Source organism: Channa argus, unplaced genomic scaffold (assembly GCF_033026475.1).
Source record: "Channa argus isolate prfri unplaced genomic scaffold, Channa argus male v1.0 Contig016, whole genome shotgun sequence".
NCBI classification, from domain to species: Eukaryota; Metazoa; Chordata; class Actinopteri; order Anabantiformes; family Channidae; genus Channa; species Channa argus.
The window spans coordinates 594,067-609,918 of NW_027125235.1; the positions used below are offsets into that span (position 1 = coordinate 594,067).

General features: G+C 55.2%; 32 non-coding genes across 32 annotated transcripts; all 32 read right to left on the bottom strand.

Annotated features, from left to right (window-relative positions):
* Positions 1-372: 372 nt before the first annotated feature.
* Positions 373-563, bottom strand: LOC137114185 (U2 spliceosomal RNA). The gene has a single exon (XR_010913295.1). It is a non-coding gene; the product is annotated as a U2 spliceosomal RNA (small nuclear RNA).
* Positions 564-744: 181 nt separating this feature from the next.
* LOC137113753 (U5 spliceosomal RNA) lies at positions 745-860 on the bottom strand. Its single transcript, XR_010912874.1, has one exon. It is a non-coding gene; the product is annotated as a U5 spliceosomal RNA (small nuclear RNA).
* A 382-nt stretch (positions 861-1,242) lies between these two features.
* LOC137113277 (U2 spliceosomal RNA) lies at positions 1,243-1,433 on the bottom strand. The gene has a single exon (XR_010912412.1). It is a non-coding gene; the product is annotated as a U2 spliceosomal RNA (small nuclear RNA).
* A 181-nt stretch (positions 1,434-1,614) lies between these two features.
* On the bottom strand, positions 1,615-1,730 carry LOC137113895 (U5 spliceosomal RNA). Its single transcript, XR_010913014.1, has one exon. It is a non-coding gene; the product is annotated as a U5 spliceosomal RNA (small nuclear RNA).
* A 551-nt stretch (positions 1,731-2,281) lies between these two features.
* LOC137114214 (U2 spliceosomal RNA) lies at positions 2,282-2,472 on the bottom strand. The gene has a single exon (XR_010913322.1). It is a non-coding gene; the product is annotated as a U2 spliceosomal RNA (small nuclear RNA).
* Positions 2,473-2,653: 181 nt separating this feature from the next.
* Positions 2,654-2,769, bottom strand: LOC137113999 (U5 spliceosomal RNA). Its single transcript, XR_010913115.1, has one exon. It is a non-coding gene; the product is annotated as a U5 spliceosomal RNA (small nuclear RNA).
* A 550-nt stretch (positions 2,770-3,319) lies between these two features.
* LOC137113283 (U2 spliceosomal RNA) lies at positions 3,320-3,510 on the bottom strand. The gene has a single exon (XR_010912418.1). It is a non-coding gene; the product is annotated as a U2 spliceosomal RNA (small nuclear RNA).
* Positions 3,511-3,691: 181 nt separating this feature from the next.
* On the bottom strand, positions 3,692-3,807 carry LOC137114000 (U5 spliceosomal RNA). Its single transcript, XR_010913116.1, has one exon. It is a non-coding gene; the product is annotated as a U5 spliceosomal RNA (small nuclear RNA).
* Positions 3,808-4,358: 551 nt separating this feature from the next.
* On the bottom strand, positions 4,359-4,549 carry LOC137114215 (U2 spliceosomal RNA). The gene has a single exon (XR_010913323.1). It is a non-coding gene; the product is annotated as a U2 spliceosomal RNA (small nuclear RNA).
* Positions 4,550-4,730: 181 nt separating this feature from the next.
* On the bottom strand, positions 4,731-4,846 carry LOC137114002 (U5 spliceosomal RNA). The gene has a single exon (XR_010913118.1). It is a non-coding gene; the product is annotated as a U5 spliceosomal RNA (small nuclear RNA).
* Positions 4,847-5,396: 550 nt separating this feature from the next.
* On the bottom strand, positions 5,397-5,587 carry LOC137113284 (U2 spliceosomal RNA). The gene has a single exon (XR_010912419.1). It is a non-coding gene; the product is annotated as a U2 spliceosomal RNA (small nuclear RNA).
* Positions 5,588-5,768: 181 nt separating this feature from the next.
* LOC137113754 (U5 spliceosomal RNA) lies at positions 5,769-5,884 on the bottom strand. The gene has a single exon (XR_010912875.1). It is a non-coding gene; the product is annotated as a U5 spliceosomal RNA (small nuclear RNA).
* A 160-nt stretch (positions 5,885-6,044) lies between these two features.
* On the bottom strand, positions 6,045-6,158 carry LOC137113974 (U5 spliceosomal RNA). The gene has a single exon (XR_010913090.1). It is a non-coding gene; the product is annotated as a U5 spliceosomal RNA (small nuclear RNA).
* A 552-nt stretch (positions 6,159-6,710) lies between these two features.
* LOC137114196 (U2 spliceosomal RNA) lies at positions 6,711-6,901 on the bottom strand. Its single transcript, XR_010913306.1, has one exon. It is a non-coding gene; the product is annotated as a U2 spliceosomal RNA (small nuclear RNA).
* Positions 6,902-7,082: 181 nt separating this feature from the next.
* LOC137113755 (U5 spliceosomal RNA) lies at positions 7,083-7,198 on the bottom strand. The gene has a single exon (XR_010912876.1). It is a non-coding gene; the product is annotated as a U5 spliceosomal RNA (small nuclear RNA).
* A 552-nt stretch (positions 7,199-7,750) lies between these two features.
* Positions 7,751-7,941, bottom strand: LOC137113307 (U2 spliceosomal RNA). Its single transcript, XR_010912443.1, has one exon. It is a non-coding gene; the product is annotated as a U2 spliceosomal RNA (small nuclear RNA).
* Positions 7,942-8,122: 181 nt separating this feature from the next.
* Positions 8,123-8,238, bottom strand: LOC137113831 (U5 spliceosomal RNA). Its single transcript, XR_010912952.1, has one exon. It is a non-coding gene; the product is annotated as a U5 spliceosomal RNA (small nuclear RNA).
* A 550-nt stretch (positions 8,239-8,788) lies between these two features.
* LOC137114209 (U2 spliceosomal RNA) lies at positions 8,789-8,979 on the bottom strand. The gene has a single exon (XR_010913318.1). It is a non-coding gene; the product is annotated as a U2 spliceosomal RNA (small nuclear RNA).
* A 181-nt stretch (positions 8,980-9,160) lies between these two features.
* LOC137113756 (U5 spliceosomal RNA) lies at positions 9,161-9,276 on the bottom strand. The gene has a single exon (XR_010912877.1). It is a non-coding gene; the product is annotated as a U5 spliceosomal RNA (small nuclear RNA).
* A 382-nt stretch (positions 9,277-9,658) lies between these two features.
* Positions 9,659-9,849, bottom strand: LOC137114384 (U2 spliceosomal RNA). The gene has a single exon (XR_010913486.1). It is a non-coding gene; the product is annotated as a U2 spliceosomal RNA (small nuclear RNA).
* Positions 9,850-10,030: 181 nt separating this feature from the next.
* On the bottom strand, positions 10,031-10,146 carry LOC137114003 (U5 spliceosomal RNA). Its single transcript, XR_010913119.1, has one exon. It is a non-coding gene; the product is annotated as a U5 spliceosomal RNA (small nuclear RNA).
* A 550-nt stretch (positions 10,147-10,696) lies between these two features.
* Positions 10,697-10,887, bottom strand: LOC137113285 (U2 spliceosomal RNA). The gene has a single exon (XR_010912421.1). It is a non-coding gene; the product is annotated as a U2 spliceosomal RNA (small nuclear RNA).
* Positions 10,888-11,068: 181 nt separating this feature from the next.
* Positions 11,069-11,184, bottom strand: LOC137114004 (U5 spliceosomal RNA). The gene has a single exon (XR_010913120.1). It is a non-coding gene; the product is annotated as a U5 spliceosomal RNA (small nuclear RNA).
* Positions 11,185-11,735: 551 nt separating this feature from the next.
* Positions 11,736-11,926, bottom strand: LOC137114216 (U2 spliceosomal RNA). Its single transcript, XR_010913324.1, has one exon. It is a non-coding gene; the product is annotated as a U2 spliceosomal RNA (small nuclear RNA).
* Positions 11,927-12,107: 181 nt separating this feature from the next.
* LOC137114006 (U5 spliceosomal RNA) lies at positions 12,108-12,223 on the bottom strand. The gene has a single exon (XR_010913121.1). It is a non-coding gene; the product is annotated as a U5 spliceosomal RNA (small nuclear RNA).
* Positions 12,224-12,773: 550 nt separating this feature from the next.
* LOC137113286 (U2 spliceosomal RNA) lies at positions 12,774-12,964 on the bottom strand. Its single transcript, XR_010912422.1, has one exon. It is a non-coding gene; the product is annotated as a U2 spliceosomal RNA (small nuclear RNA).
* Positions 12,965-13,145: 181 nt separating this feature from the next.
* On the bottom strand, positions 13,146-13,261 carry LOC137113757 (U5 spliceosomal RNA). Its single transcript, XR_010912878.1, has one exon. It is a non-coding gene; the product is annotated as a U5 spliceosomal RNA (small nuclear RNA).
* Positions 13,262-13,421: 160 nt separating this feature from the next.
* On the bottom strand, positions 13,422-13,535 carry LOC137113975 (U5 spliceosomal RNA). The gene has a single exon (XR_010913091.1). It is a non-coding gene; the product is annotated as a U5 spliceosomal RNA (small nuclear RNA).
* A 552-nt stretch (positions 13,536-14,087) lies between these two features.
* Positions 14,088-14,278, bottom strand: LOC137114217 (U2 spliceosomal RNA). The gene has a single exon (XR_010913325.1). It is a non-coding gene; the product is annotated as a U2 spliceosomal RNA (small nuclear RNA).
* A 181-nt stretch (positions 14,279-14,459) lies between these two features.
* LOC137113957 (U5 spliceosomal RNA) lies at positions 14,460-14,575 on the bottom strand. Its single transcript, XR_010913074.1, has one exon. It is a non-coding gene; the product is annotated as a U5 spliceosomal RNA (small nuclear RNA).
* Positions 14,576-15,127: 552 nt separating this feature from the next.
* Positions 15,128-15,318, bottom strand: LOC137114221 (U2 spliceosomal RNA). Its single transcript, XR_010913329.1, has one exon. It is a non-coding gene; the product is annotated as a U2 spliceosomal RNA (small nuclear RNA).
* Positions 15,319-15,499: 181 nt separating this feature from the next.
* LOC137113758 (U5 spliceosomal RNA) lies at positions 15,500-15,615 on the bottom strand. The gene has a single exon (XR_010912879.1). It is a non-coding gene; the product is annotated as a U5 spliceosomal RNA (small nuclear RNA).
* Between the last annotated feature and the right edge of the window lie 237 nt (positions 15,616-15,852).

The following is a 15,852-nucleotide window of genomic DNA, read 5'->3' on the forward strand; positions in this document are numbered from 1 at the left end:
TCCAGGCGGGCTAGTAAACGCTCAGCTGCTTGCAGATCTTGAGCGAGGAGCGAGAAAAGGAGACGGGCAACGCGGGGAGCGGTAAACGGGCCTTGTGGCGGGATGGAAACGTTGCCCCCTATGCCTGCAGGGGGAAATGCAGAACGCGCACGGGGGCCCTGTTGTTGCTACACCTTGCTGTGGCGCGCTGCACTTTTCGGCCAGTTGTCATGGCTGACAAAGCGTAATTGCAAGAAGACAAAAACCAAAGGAGCCTACCGAGAAGCCGCCACTAAGTCGGCAGGGGTACTTAGCGTGACCCCCGGCGGCCGTCCCATTTGGCTCACGCCCTGAAAAGCTGAGCAAGTTTTTTTTTTTGTCCACAGGTGGAGAGAAGGCTGCACCGTTCCCAGCGGCACTGCAAGGCCAGGTCGATGCGTGGAGTGAACGGAGCAAGCCCCTTTTTCACCTCCCGGTTCTAAAAATCCGTTTAATAAGTTGTCCCCGTGTAGAGGACATATCAGATATTAAACTGATAAGAACAGATACTACACTTGATCTTAGCCAAAAGGCCGAGAAGCGATGGCCCCCACTCTTTGCTGCCTGAGCCAACCTCCTCTGACACTTCTCAAGTGTCGCGGTGCAGTATTGTTAACTGGACGTAACACTGGCCGCTGCTGAGCACCCACCCACGGCCGTGCTCTCTTTGCACAGGCCGACCTCTCCACGGACACAGCTGCTTTGACGTTTGACAAACTCACAGGGCTCTGCCAGAAGGCAAAGCCTGCCAAAAATGGAATTTAACTCATTGGTATTCCTCTCCACGGAAGTCTTTAGTAAAAGGCGAAAGACTTGTGCGTGATGAAGAGAAACCAGAGTAAGGACGCTCCTGCCTTCGTGTGGGGCCGAAGTCCCTCGTCGCACCACTCACCACCTTCGCGGAACCCCCTTCTCGGCTTGCGAGGCGTTCCAATTCCCAGGCAGCTCCCATTTCCCTGAGGTCGCCCCGGCCCTTTGGCCAAGCCAATCAGATTGCGGACAGACTAAGATCCTGCCTTTTCCAGGCGGGCTAGCAAACGCTCAGCTGCTTGCAGATCTTGAGGCTGACAAAGCGTAATTGCAAGAAGACAAAAACCAAAGGAGCCTACCGAGAAGCCGCCACTAAGTCCGCAGGGGTACTTAGCGTGACCCCCGGCGGCCGTCCCATTTGGCTCACGCCCTGAAAAGCTGAGCAAGTTTTTTTTTTTTGTCCACAGGTGGAGAGAAGGCTGCACCGTTCCCAGCGGCGCTGCAAGGCCACGTCGATGCGTGGAGTGAACGGAGCAAGCCCCTTTTTCAGCTCCCGGTTCTAAAAATCCGTTTAATAAGTTGTCCCCGTGTAGAGGACATATCAGATATTAAACTGATAAGAACAGATACTACACTTGATCTTAGCCAAAAGGCCGAGAAGCGATGACCCCCACTCTTTGCTGCCTGAGCCAACCTCCTCTGACACTTCTCAAGTGTCGCGGTGCAGTATTGTTAACTGGACGTAACACTGGCCGCTGCTGAGCACCCACCCACGGCCGTGCTCTCTTTGCACAGGCCGACCTCTCCACGGACACAGCTGCTTTGACGTTTGACAAACTCACAGGGCTCTGCCAGAAGGCAAAGCCTGCCAAAAATGGAATTTACCTCATCTGTATTCCTCTCCACGGAAGTCTTTAGTAAAAGGCGAAAGACTTGTGCGTGATGAAGAGAAACCAGAGTAAGGACGCTCCTGCCTTCGTGTGGGGCGGAAGTCCCTCGTCGCACCACTCACCACCTTCGCGGAACCCCCTTCTCGGCTTGCGAGGCGTTCCAATTCCCAGGCAGCTCCCATTTCCCTGAGGCCGCCCCGGCCCTTTGGCCAAGCCAATCAGATTGCGGACAGACTAAGATCCTGCCTTTTCCAGGCGGGCTAGCAAACGCTCAGCTGCTTGCAGATCTTGAGCGAGGAGCGAGAAAAGGAGACGGGCAACGCGGGGAGCGGTAAACGGGCCCTGTGGCGGGATGGAAACGTTGCCCCCTATGCCTGCAGGGGGAAATGCAGAACGCGCACGGGGGCCCTGTTGTTGCTACACCTTGCTGTGGCGCGCTGCACTTTTCGGCCAGTTGTCATGGCTGACAAAGCGTAATTGCAAGAAGACAAAAACCAAAGGAGCCTACCGAGAAGCCGCCACTAAGTCGGCAGGGGTACTTAGCGTGACCCCCGGCGGCCGTCCCATTTGGCTCACGCCCTGAAAAGCTGAGCAAGTTTTTTTTTTTTGTCCACAGGTGGAGAGAAGGCTGCACCGTTCCCAGCGGCACTGCAAGGCCAGGTCGATGCGTGGAGTGAACGGAGCAAGCCCCTTTTTCAGCTCCCGGTTCTAAAAATCCGTTTAATAAGTTGTCCCCGTGTAGAGGACATATCAGATATTAAACTGATAAGAACAGATACTACACTTGATCTTAGCCAAAAGGCCGAGAAGCGATGACCCCCACTCTTTGCTGCCTGAGCCAACCTCCTCTGACACTTCTCAAGTGTCGCGGTGCAGTATTGTTAACTGGACGTAACACTGGCCGCTGCTGAGCACCCACCCACGGCCGTGCTCTCTTTGCACAGGCCGACCTCTCCACGGACACAGCTGCTTTGACGTTTGACAAACTCACAGGGCTCTGCCAGAAGGCAAAGCCTGCCAAAAATGGAATTTACCTCATTGGTATTCTTCTCCACGGAAGTGTTTAGTAAAAGGCGAAAGACTTGTGCGTGATGAAGAGAAACCAGAGTAAGGACGCTCCTGCCTTCGTGTGGGGCCGAAGTCCCTCGTCGCACCACTCACCACCTTCGCGGAACCCCCTTCTCGGCTTGCGAGGCGTTCCAATTCCCAGCCAGCTCCCATTTCCCTGAGGCCACCCCGGCCCTTTGGCCAAGCCAATCAGATTGCGGACAGACTAAGATCCTGCCTTTTCCAGGCGGGCTAGCAAACGCTCAGCTGCTTGCAGATCTTGAGCGAGGAGCGAGAAAAGGAGACGGGCAACGCGGGGAGCGGTAAACGGGCCCTGTGGCGGGATGGAAACGTTGCCCCCTATGCCTGCAGGGGGAAATGCAGAACGCGCACGGGGGCCCTGTTGTTGCTACACCTTGCTGTGGTGCGCTGCACTTTTCGGCCAGTTGTCATGGCTGACAAAGCGTAATTGCAAGAAGACAAAAACCAAAGGAGCCTACCGAGAAGCCGCCACTAAGTCGGCAGGGGTACTTAGCGTGACCCCCGGCGGCCGTCCCATTTGGCTCACGCCCTGAAAAGCTGAGCAAGTTTTTTTTTTTGTCCACAGGTGGAGAGAAGGCTGCACCGTTCCCAGCGGCACTGCAAGGCCAGGTCGATGCGTGGAGTGAACGGAGCAAGCCCCTTTTTCAGCTCCCGGTTCAAAAAATCCGTTTAATAAGTTGTCCCCGTGTAGAGGACATATCAGATATTAAACTTATAAGAACAGATACTACACTTGATCTTAGCCAAAAGGCCGAGAAGCGATGACCCCCACTCTTTGCTGCCTGAGCCAACCTCCTCTGACACTTCTCAAGTGTCGCGGTGCAGTATTGTTAACTGGACGTAACACTGGCCGCTGCTGAGCACCCACCCACGGCCGTGCTCTCTTTGCACAGGCCGACCTCTCCACGGACACAGCTGCTTTGACGTTTGACAAACTCACAGGGCTCTGCCAGAAGGCAAAGCCTGCCAAAAATGGAATTTACCTCATTGGTATTCTTCTCCACGGAAGTGTTTAGTAAAAGGCGAAAGACTTGTGCGTGATGAAGAGAAACCAGAGTAAGGACGCTCCTGCCTTCGTGTGGGGCCGAAGTGCCTCGTCGCACCACTCACCACCTTCGCGGAACCCCCTTCTCGGCTTGCGAGGCGTTCCAATTCCCAGGCAGCTCCCATTTCCCTGAGGTCGCCCCGGCCCTTTGGCCAAGCCAATCAGATTGCGGACAGACTAAGATCCTGCCTTTTCCAGGCGGGCTAGCAAACGCTCAGCTGCTTGCAGATCTTGAGCGAGGAGCGAGAAAAGGAGACGGGCAACGCGGGGAGCGGTAAACGGGCCCTGTGGCGGGATGGAAACGTTGCCCCCTATGCCTGCAGGGGGAAATGCAGAACGCGCACGGGGGCCCTGTTGTTGCTACACCTTGCTGTGGCGCGCTGCACTTTTCGGCCAGTTGTCATGGCTGACAAAGCGTAATTGCAAGAAGACAAAAACCAAAGGAGCCTACCGAGAAGCCGCCACTAAGTCGGCAGGGGTACTTAGCGTGACCCCCGGCGGCCGTCCCATTTGGCTCACGCCCTGAAAAGCTGAGCAAGTTTTTTTTTTTTGTCCACAGGTGGAGAGAAGGCTGCACCGTTCCCAGCGGCACTGCAAGGCCAGGTCGATGCGTGGAGTGAACGGAGCAAGCCCCTTTTTCAGCTCCCGGTTCTAAAAATCCGTTTAATAAGTTGTCCCCGTGTAGAGGACATATCAGATATTAAACTGATAAGAACAGATACTACACTTGATCTTAGCCAAAAGGCCGAGAAGCGATGACCCCCACTCTTTGCTGCCTGAGCCAACCTCCTCTGACACTTCTCAAGTGTCGCGGTGCAGTATTGTTAACTGGACGTAACACTGGCCGCTGCTGAGCACCCACCCACGGCCGTGCTCTCTTTGCACAGGCCGACCTCTCCACGGACACAGCTGCTTTGACGTTTGACAAACTCACAGGGCTCTGCCAGAAGGCAAAGCCTGCCAAAAATGGAATTTACCTCATTGGTATTCTTCTCCACGGAAGTGTTTAGTAAAAGGCGAAAGACTTGTGCGTGATGAAGAGAAACCAGAGTAAGGACGCTCCTGCCTTCGTGTGGGGCCGAAGTCCCTCGTCGCACCACTCACCACCTTCGCGGAACCCCCTTCTCGGCTTGCGAGGCGTTCCAATTCCCAGCCAGCTCCCATTTCCCTGAGGCCACCCCGGCCCTTTGGCCAAGCCAATCAGATTGCGGACAGACTAAGATCCTGCCTTTTCCAGGCGGGCTAGCAAACGCTCAGCTGCTTGCAGATCTTGAGCGAGGAGCGAGAAAAGGAGACGGGCAACGCGGGGAGCGGTAAACGGGCCCTGTGGCGGGATGGAAACGTTGCCCCCTATGCCTGCAGGGGGAAATGCAGAACGCGCACGGGGGCCCTGTTGTTGCTACACCTTGCTGTGGCGCGCTGCACTTTTCGGCCAGTTGTCATGGCTGACAAAGCGTAATTGCAAGAAGACAAAAACCAAAGGAGCCTACCGAGAAGCCGCCACTAAGTCGGCAGGGGTACTTAGCGTGACCCCCGGCGGCCGTCCCATTTGGCTCACGCCCTGAAAAGCTGAGCAAGTTTTTTTTTTTGTCCACAGGTGGAGAGAAGGCTGCACCGTTCCCAGCGGCACTGCAAGGCCAGGTCGATGCGTGGAGTGAACGGAGCAAGCCCCTTTTTCAGCTCCCGGTTCAAAAAATCCGTTTAATAAGTTGTCCCCGTGTAGAGGACATATCAGATATTAAACTTATAAGAACAGATACTACACTTGATCTTAGCCAAAAGGCCGAGAAGCGATGACCCCCACTCTTTGCTGCCTGAGCCAACCTCCTCTGACACTTCTCAAGTGTCGCGGTGCAGTATTGTTAACTGGACGTAACACTGGCCGCTGCTGAGCACCCACCCACGGCCGTGCTCTCTTTGCACAGGCCGACCTCTCCACGGACACAGCTGCTTTGACGTTTGACAAACTCACAGGGCTCTGCCAGAAGGCAAAGCCTGCCAAAAATGGAATTTAACTCATTGGTATTCCTCTCCACGGAAGTCTTTAGTAAAAGGCGAAAGACTTGTGCGTGATGAAGAGAAACCAGAGTAAGGACGCTCCTGCCTTCGTGTGGGGCCGAAGTCCCTCGTCGCACCACTCACCACCTTCGCGGAACCCCCTTCTCGGCTTGCGAGGCGTTCCAATTCCCAGGCAGTGGAGAGGTCGGCCTGTGCAAAGAGAGCACGGCCGTGGGTGGGTGCTCAGCAGCGGCCAGTGTTACATCAAAGCCTGCCAAAAATGGAATTTAACTCATTGGTATTCCTCTCCACGGAAGTGTTTAGTAAAAGGCGAAAGACTTGTGCGTGATGAAGAGAAACCAGAGTAAGGACGCTCCTGCCTTCGTGTGGGGCCGAAGTCCCTCGTCGCACCACTCACCACCTTCGTGGAACCCCCTTCTCGGCTTGCGAGGCGTTCCAATTCCCAGGCAGCTCCCATTTCCCTGAGGCCGCCCCGGCCCTTTGGCCAAGCCAATCAGATTGCGGACAGACTAAGATCCTGCCTTTTCCAGGCGGGCTAGCAAACGCTCAGCTGCTTGCAGATCTTGAGCGAGGAGCGAGAAAAGGAGACGGGCAACGCGGGGAGCGGTAAACGGGCCCTGTGGCGGGATGGAAACGTTGCCCCCTATGCCTGCAGGGGGAAATGCAGAACGCGCACGGGGGCCCTGTTGTTGCTACACCTTGCTGTGGCGCGCTGCACTTTTCGGCCAGTTGTCATGGCTGACAAAGCGTAATTGCAAGAAGACAAAAACCAAAGGAGCCTACCGAGAAGCCGCCACTAAGTCGGCAGGGGTACTTAGCGTGACCCCCGGCGGCCGTCCCATTTGGCTCACGCCCTGAAAAGCTGAGCAAGTTTTTTTTTTTTTGTCCACAGGTGGAGAGAAGGCTGCACCGTTCCCAGCGGCACTGCAAGGCCAGGTCGATGCGTGGAGTGAACGGAGCAAGCCCCTTTTTCACCTCCCGGTTCTAAAAATCCGTTTAATAAGTTGTCCCCGTGTAGAGGACATATCAGATATTAAACTGATAAGAACAGATACTACACTTGATCTTAGCCAAAAGGCCGAGAAGCGATGACCCCCACTCTTTGCTGCCTGAGCCAACCTACTCTGACACTTCTCAAGTGTCGCGGTGCAGTATTGTTAACTGGACGTAACACTGGCCGCTGCTGAGCACCCACCAACGGCCGTGCTCTCTTTGCACAGGCCGACCTCTCCACGGACATTGCTGCTTTGACGTTTGACAAACTCCCAGGGCTCTGCCAGAAGGCAAAGCCTGCCAAAAATGGAATTTAACTCATTGGTATTCCTCTCCACGGAAGTCTTTAGTAAAAGGCGAAAGACTTGTGCGTGATGAAGAGAAACCAGAGTAAGGACGCTCCTGCCTTCGTGTGGGGCCGAAGTCCCTCGTCGCACCACTCACCACCTTCGCGGAACCCCCTTCTCGGCTTGCGAGGCGTTCCAATTCCCAGGCAGCTCCCATTTCCCTGAGGCCGCCCCGGCACTTTGGCCAAGCCAATCAGATTGCGGACAGACTAAGATCCTGCCTTTTCCAGGCGGGCTAGCAAACGCTCAGCTGCTTGCAGATCTTGAGCGAGGAGCGAGAAAAGGAGACGGGCAACGCGGGGAGCGGTAAACGGGCCCTGTGGCGGGATGGAAACGTTGCCCCCTATGCCTGCAGGGGGAAATGCAGAACGCGCACGGGGGCCCTGTTGTTGCTACACCTTGCTGTGGCGCGCTGCACTTTTCGGCCAGTTGTCATGGCTGACAAAGCGTAATTGCAAGAAGACAAAAACCAAAAGAAGCCTACCGAGAAGCCGCCACTAAGTCGGCAGGGGTACTTAGCGTGACCCCCGGCGGCCGTCCCATTTGGCTCACGCCCTGAAAAGCTGAGCAAGTTTTTTTTTTTTGTCCACAGGTGGAGAGAAGGCTGCACCGTTCCCAGCGGCACTGCAAGGACAGGTCGATGCGTGGAGTGAACGGAGCAAGCCCCTTTTTCAGCTCCCGGTTCTAAAAATCCGTTTATTAGGTTGTCCCCGTGTAGAGGACATATCAGATATTAAACTGATAAGAACAGATACTACACTTGATCTTAGCCAAAAGGCCGAGAAGCAATAACCCCCACTCTTTGCTGCCTGAGCCAACCTCCTCTGACACTTCTCAAGTGTCGCGGTGCAGTATTGTTAACTGGACGTAACACTGGCCGCTGCTGAGCACCCACCCAGGGCCGTGCTCTCTTTGCACAGGCCGACCTCTCCACAGACACAGCTGCTTTGACGTTTGACAAAGTCACAGGGCTCTGCCAGAAGGCAAAGCCTGCCAAAAATGGAATTTAACTCATTGGTATTCCTCTCCACGGAAGTCTTTAGTAAAAGGCGAAAGACCTGTGCGTGATGAAGAGAAACCAGAGTAAGGACGCTCCTGCCTTCGTGTGGGGCCGAAGTCCCTCGTCGCACCACTCACCACCTTCGCGGAACCCCCTTCTCGGCTTGCGAGGCGTTCCAATTCCCAGGCAGCTCCCATTTCCCTGAGGCCGCCCCGGCCCTTTGGCCAAGCCAATCAGATTGCGGACAGACTAAGATCCTGCCTTTTCCAGGCGGGCTAGTAAACGCTCAGCTGCTTGCAGATCTTGAGCGAGGAGCGAGAAAAGGAGACGGGCAACGCGGGGAGCGGTAAACGGGCCTTGTGGCGGGATGGAAACGTTGCCCCCTATGCCTGCAGGGGGAAATGCAGAACGCGCACGGGGGCCCTGTTGTTGCTACACCTTGCTGTGGCGCGCTGCACTTTTCGGCCAGTTGTCATGGCTGACAAAGCGTAATTGCAAGAAGACAAAAACCAAAGGAGCCTACCGAGAAGCCGCCACTAAGTCGGCAGGGGTACTTAGCGTGACCCCCGGCGGCCGTCCCATTTGGCTCACGCCCTGAAAAGCTGAGCAAGTTTTTTTTTTTGTCCACAGGTGGAGAGAAGGCTGCACCGTTCCCAGCGGCACTGCAAGGCCAGGTCGATGCGTGGAGTGAACGGAGCAAGCCCCTTTTTCACCTCCCGGTTCTAAAAATCCGTTTAATAAGTTGTCCCCGTGTAGAGGACATATCAGATATTAAACTGATAAGAACAGATACTACACTTGATCTTAGCCAAAAGGCCGAGAAGCGATGGCCCCCACTCTTTGCTGCCTGAGCCAACCTCCTCTGACACTTCTCAAGTGTCGCGGTGCAGTATTGTTAACTGGACGTAACACTGGCCGCTGCTGAGCACCCACCCACGGCCGTGCTCTCTTTGCACAGGCCGACCTCTCCACGGACACAGCTGCTTTGACGTTTGACAAACTCACAGGGCTCTGCCAGAAGGCAAAGCCTGCCAAAAATGGAATTTAACTCATTGGTATTCCTCTCCACGGAAGTCTTTAGTAAAAGGCGAAAGACTTGTGCGTGATGAAGAGAAACCAGAGTAAGGACGCTCCTGCCTTCGTGTGGGGCCGAAGTCCCTCGTCGCACCACTCACCACCTTCGCGGAACCCCCTTCTCGGCTTGCGAGGCGTTCCAATTCCCAGGCAGCTCCCATTTCCCTGAGGTCGCCCCGGCCCTTTGGCCAAGCCAATCAGATTGCGGACAGACTAAGATCCTGCCTTTTCCAGGCGGGCTAGCAAACGCTCAGCTGCTTGCAGATCTTGAGGCTGACAAAGCGTAATTGCAAGAAGACAAAAACCAAAGGAGCCTACCGAGAAGCCGCCACTAAGTCCGCAGGGGTACTTAGCGTGACCCCCGGCGGCCGTCCCATTTGGCTCACGCCCTGAAAAGCTGAGCAAGTTTTTTTTTTTTGTCCACAGGTGGAGAGAAGGCTGCACCGTTCCCAGCGGCACTGCAAGGCCACGTCGATGCGTGGAGTGAACGGAGCAAGCCCCTTTTTCAGCTCCCGGTTCTAAAAATCCGTTTAATAAGTTGTCCCCGTGTAGAGGACATATCAGATATTAAACTGATAAGAACAGATACTACACTTGATCTTAGCCAAAAGGCCGAGAAGCGATGACCCCCACTCTTTGCTGCCTGAGCCAACCTCCTCTGACACTTCTCAAGTGTCGCGGTGCAGTATTGTTAACTGGACGTAACACTGGCCGCTGCTGAGCACCCACCCACGGCCGTGCTCTCTTTGCACAGGCCGACCTCTCCACGGACACAGCTGCTTTGACGTTTGACAAACTCACAGGGCTCTGCCAGAAGGCAAAGCCTGCCAAAAATGGAATTTACCTCATTGGTATTCTTCTCCACGGAAGTGTTTAGTAAAAGGCGAAAGACTTGTGCGTGATGAAGAGAAACCAGAGTAAGGACGCTCCTGCCTTCGTGTGGGGCCGAAGTCCCTCGTCGCACCACTCACCACCTTCGCGGAACCCCCTTCTCGGCTTGCGAGGCGTTCCAATTCCCAGCCAGCTCCCATTTCCCTGAGGCCACCCCGGCCCTTTGGCCAAGCCAATCAGATTGCGGACAGACTAAGATCCTGCCTTTTCCAGGCGGGCTAGCAAACGCTCAGCTGCTTGCAGATCTTGAGCGAGGAGCGAGAAAAGGAGACGGGCAACGCGGGGAGCGGTAAACGGGCCCTGTGGCGGGATGGAAACGTTGCCCCCTATGCCTGCAGGGGGAAATGCAGAACGCGCACGGGGGCCCTGTTGTTGCTACACCTTGCTGTGGTGCGCTGCACTTTTCGGCCAGTTGTCATGGCTGACAAAGCGTAATTGCAAGAAGACAAAAACCAAAGGAGCCTACCGAGAAGCCGCCACTAAGTCGGCAGGGGTACTTAGCGTGACCCCCGGCGGCCGTCCCATTTGGCTCACGCCCTGAAAAGCTGAGCAAGTTTTTTTTTTTGTCCACAGGTGGAGAGAAGGCTGCACCGTTCCCAGCGGCACTGCAAGGCCAGGTCGATGCGTGGAGTGAACGGAGCAAGCCCCTTTTTCAGCTCCCGGTTCAAAAAATCCGTTTAATAAGTTGTCCCCGTGTAGAGGACATATCAGATATTAAACTTATAAGAACAGATACTACACTTGATCTTAGCCAAAAGGCCGAGAAGCGATGACCCCCACTCTTTGCTGCCTGAGCCAACCTCCTCTGACACTTCTCAAGTGTCGCGGTGCAGTATTGTTAACTGGACGTAACACTGGCCGCTGCTGAGCACCCACCCACGGCCGTGCTCTCTTTGCACAGGCCGACCTCTCCACGGACACAGCTGCTTTGACGTTTGACAAACTCACAGGGCTCTGCCAGAAGGCAAAGCCTGCCAAAAATGGAATTTACCTCATTGGTATTCTTCTCCACGGAAGTGTTTAGTAAAAGGCGAAAGACTTGTGCGTGATGAAGAGAAACCAGAGTAAGGACGCTCCTGCCTTCGTGTGGGGCCGAAGTCCCTCGTCGCACCACTCACCACCTTCGCGGAACCCCCTTCTCGGCTTGCGAGGCGTTCCAATTCCCAGGCAGCTCCCATTTCCCTGAGGTCGCCCCGGCCCTTTGGCCAAGCCAATCAGATTGCGGACAGACTAAGATCCTGCCTTTTCCAGGCGGGCTAGCAAACGCTCAGCTGCTTGCAGATCTTGAGCGAGGAGCGAGAAAAGGAGACGGGCAACGCGGGGAGCGGTAAACGGGCCCTGTGGCGGGATGGAAACGTTGCCCCCTATGCCTGCAGGGGGAAATGCAGAACGCGCACGGGGGCCCTGTTGTTGCTACACCTTGCTGTGGCGCGCTGCACTTTTCGGCCAGTTGTCATGGCTGACAAAGCGTAATTGCAAGAAGACAAAAACCAAAGGAGCCTACCGAGAAGCCGCCACTAAGTCGGCAGGGGTACTTAGCGTGACCCCCGGCGGCCGTCCCATTTGGCTCACGCCCTGAAAAGCTGAGCAAGTTTTTTTTTTTTGTCCACAGGTGGAGAGAAGGCTGCACCGTTCCCAGCGGCACTGCAAGGCCAGGTCGATGCGTGGAGTGAACGGAGCAAGCCCCTTTTTCAGCTCCCGGTTCTAAAAATCCGTTTAATAAGTTGTCCCCGTGTAGAGGACATATCAGATATTAAACTGATAAGAACAGATACTACACTTGATCTTAGCCAAAAGGCCGAGAAGCGATGACCCCCACTCTTTGCTGCCTGAGCCAACCTCCTCTGACACTTCTCAAGTGTCGCGGTGCAGTATTGTTAACTGGACGTAACACTGGCCGCTGCTGAGCACCCACCCACGGCCGTGCTCTCTTTGCACAGGCCGACCTCTCCACGGACACAGCTGCTTTGACGTTTGACAAACTCACAGGGCTCTGCCAGAAGGCAAAGCCTGCCAAAAATGGAATTTACCTCATTGGTATTCTTCTCCACGGAAGTGTTTAGTAAAAGGCGAAAGACTTGTGCGTGATGAAGAGAAACCAGAGTAAGGACGCTCCTGCCTTCGTGTGGGGCCGAAGTCCCTCGTCGCACCACTCACCACCTTCGCGGAACCCCCTTCTCGGCTTGCGAGGCGTTCCAATTCCCAGCCAGCTCCCATTTCCCTGAGGCCACCCCGGCCCTTTGGCCAAGCCAATCAGATTGCGGACAGACTAAGATCCTGCCTTTTCCAGGCGGGCTAGCAAACGCTCAGCTGCTTGCAGATCTTGAGCGAGGAGCGAGAAAAGGAGACGGGCAACGCGGGGAGCGGTAAACGGGCCCTGTGGCGGGATGGAAACGTTGCCCCCTATGCCTGCAGGGGGAAATGCAGAACGCGCACGGGGGCCCTGTTGTTGCTACACCTTGCTGTGGCGCGCTGCACTTTTCGGCCAGTTGTCATGGCTGACAAAGCGTAATTGCAAGAAGACAAAAACCAAAGGAGCCTACCGAGAAGCCGCCACTAAGTCGGCAGGGGTACTTAGCGTGACCCCCGGCGGCCGTCCCATTTGGCTCACGCCCTGAAAAGCTGAGCAAGTTTTTTTTTTTGTCCACAGGTGGAGAGAAGGCTGCACCGTTCCCAGCGGCACTGCAAGGCCAGGTCGATGCGTGGAGTGAACGGAGCAAGCCCCTTTTTCAGCTCCCGGTTCAAAAAATCCGTTTAATAAGTTGTCCCCGTGTAGAGGACATATCAGATATTAAACTTATAAGAACAGATACTACACTTGATCTTAGCCAAAAGGCCGAGAAGCGATGACCCCCACTCTTTGCTGCCTGAGCCAACCTCCTCTGACACTTCTCAAGTGTCGCGGTGCAGTATTGTTAACTGGACGTAACACTGGCCGCTGCTGAGCACCCACCCACGGCCGTGCTCTCTTTGCACAGGCCGACCTCTCCACGGACACAGCTGCTTTGACGTTTGACAAACTCACAGGGCTCTGCCAGAAGGCAAAGCCTGCCAAAAATGGAATTTAACTCATTGGTATTCCTCTCCACGGAAGTCTTTAGTAAAAGGCGAAAGACTTGTGCGTGATGAAGAGAAACCAGAGTAAGGACGCTCCTGCCTTCGTGTGGGGCCGAAGTCCCTCGTCGCACCACTCACCACCTTCGCGGAACCCCCTTCTCGGCTTGCGAGGCGTTCCAATTCCCAGGCAGTGGAGAGGTCGGCCTGTGCAAAGAGAGCACGGCCGTGGGTGGGTGCTCAGCAGCGGCCAGTGTTACATCAAAGCCTGCCAAAAATGGAATTTAACTCATTGGTATTCCTCTCCACGGAAGTGTTTAGTAAAAGGCGAAAGACTTGTGCGTGATGAAGAGAAACCAGAGTAAGGACGCTCCTGCCTTCGTGTGGGGCCGAAGTCCCTCGTCGCACCACTCACCACCTTCGTGGAACCCCCTTCTCGGCTTGCGAGGCGTTCCAATTCCCAGGCAGCTCCCATTTCCCTGAGGCCGCCCCGGCCCTTTGGCCAAGCCAATCAGATTGCGGACAGACTAAGATCCTGCCTTTTCCAGGCGGGCTAGCAAACGCTCAGCTGCTTGCAGATCTTGAGCGAGGAGCGAGAAAAGGAGACGGGCAACGCGGGGAGCGGTAAACGGGCCCTGTGGCGGGATGGAAACGTTGCCCCCTATGCCTGCAGGGGGAAATGCAGAACGCGCACGGGGGCCCTGTTGTTGCTACACCTTGCTGTGGCGCGCTGCACTTTTCGGCCAGTTGTCATGGCTGACAAAGCGTAATTGCAAGAAGACAAAAACCAAAGGAGCCTACCGAGAAGCCGCCACTAAGTCGGCAGGGGTACTTAGCGTGACCCCCGGCGGCCGTCCCATTTGGCTCACGCCCTGAAAAGCTGAGCAAGTTTTTTTTTTTTTGTCCACAGGTGGAGAGAAGGCTGCACCGTTCCCAGCGGCACTGCAAGGCCAGGTCGATGCGTGGAGTGAACGGAGCAAGCCCCTTTTTCAGCTCCCGGTTCTAAAAATCCGTTTAATAAGTTGTCCCCGTGTAGAGGACATATCAGATATTAAACTGATAAGAACAGATACTACACTTGATCTTAGCCAAAAGGCCGAGAAGCGATGACCCCCACTCTTTGCTGCCTGAGCCAACCTCCTCTGACACTTCTCAAGTGTCGCGGTGCAGTATTGTTAACTGGACGTAACACTGGCCGCTGCTGAGCACCCACCCACGGCCGTGCTCTCTTTGCACAGGCCGACCTCTCCACGGACACAGCTGCTTTGACGTTTGACAAACTCACAGGGCTCTGCCAGAAGGCAAAGCCTGCCAAAAATGGAATTTAACTCATTGGTATTCCTCTCCACGGAAGTGTTTAGTAAAAGGCGAAAGACTTGTGCGTGATGAAGAGAAACCAGAGTAAGGACGCTCCTGCCTTCGTGTGGGGCCGAAGTCCCTCGTCGCACCACTCACCACCTTCGCGGAACCCCCTTCTCGGCTTGCGAGGCGTTCCAATTCCCAGGCAGCTCCCATTTCCCTGAGGCCGCCCCGGCCCTTTGGCCAAGCCAATCAGATTGCGGACAGACTAAGATCCTGCCTTTTCCAGGCGGGCTAGCAAACGCTCAGCTGCTTGCAGATCTTGAGCGAGGAGCGAGAAAAGGAGACGGGCAACGCGGGGAGCGGTAAACGGGCCCTGTGGCGGGATGGAAACGTTGCCCCCTATGCCTGCAGGGGGAAATGCAGAACGCGCACGGGGGCCCTGTTGTTGCTACACCTTGCTGTGGCGCGCTGCACTTTTCGGCCAGTTGTCATGGCTGACAAAGCGTAATTGCAAGAAGACAAAAACCAAAGGAGCCTACCGAGAAGCCGCCACTAAGTCGGCAGGGGTACTTAGCGTGACCCCCGGCGGCCGTCCCATTTGGCTCACGCCCTGAAAAGCTGAGCAAGTTTTTTTTTTTTTGTCCACAGGTGGAGAGAAGGCTGCACCGTTCCCAGCGGCACTGCAAGGCCAGGTCGATGCGTGGAGTGAACGGAGCAAGCCCCTTTTTCACCTCCCGGTTCTAAAAATCCGTTTAATAAGTTGTCCCCGTGTAGAGGACATATCAGATATTAAACTGATAAGAACAGATACTACACTTGATCTTAGCCAAAAGGCCGAGAAGCGATGACCCCCACTCTTTGCTGCCTGAGCCAACCTCCTCTGACACTTCTCAAGTGTCGCGGTGCAGTATTGTTAACTGGACGTAACACTGGCCGCTGCTGAGCACCCACCAACGGCCGTGCTCTCTTTGCACAGGCCGACCTCTCCACGGACATTGCTGCTTTGACGTTTGACAAACTCCCAGGGCTCTGCCAGAAGGCAAAGCCTGCCAAAAATGGAATTTAACTCATTGGTATTCCTCTCCACGGAAGTCTTTAGTAAAAGGCGAAAGACTTGTGCGTGATGAAGAGAAACCAGAGTAAGGACGCTCCTGCCTTCGTGTGGGGCCGAAGTCCCTCGTCGCACCACTCACCACCTTCGCGGAACCCCCTTCTCGGCTTGCGAGGCGTTCCAATTCCCAGGCAGCTCCCATTTCCCTGAGGCCGCCCCGGCACTTTGGCCAAGCCAATCAGATTGCGGACAGACTAAGATCCTGCCTTTTCCAGGCGGGCTAGCAAACGCTCAGCTGCTTGCAGATCTTGAGCGAGGAGCGAGAAAAG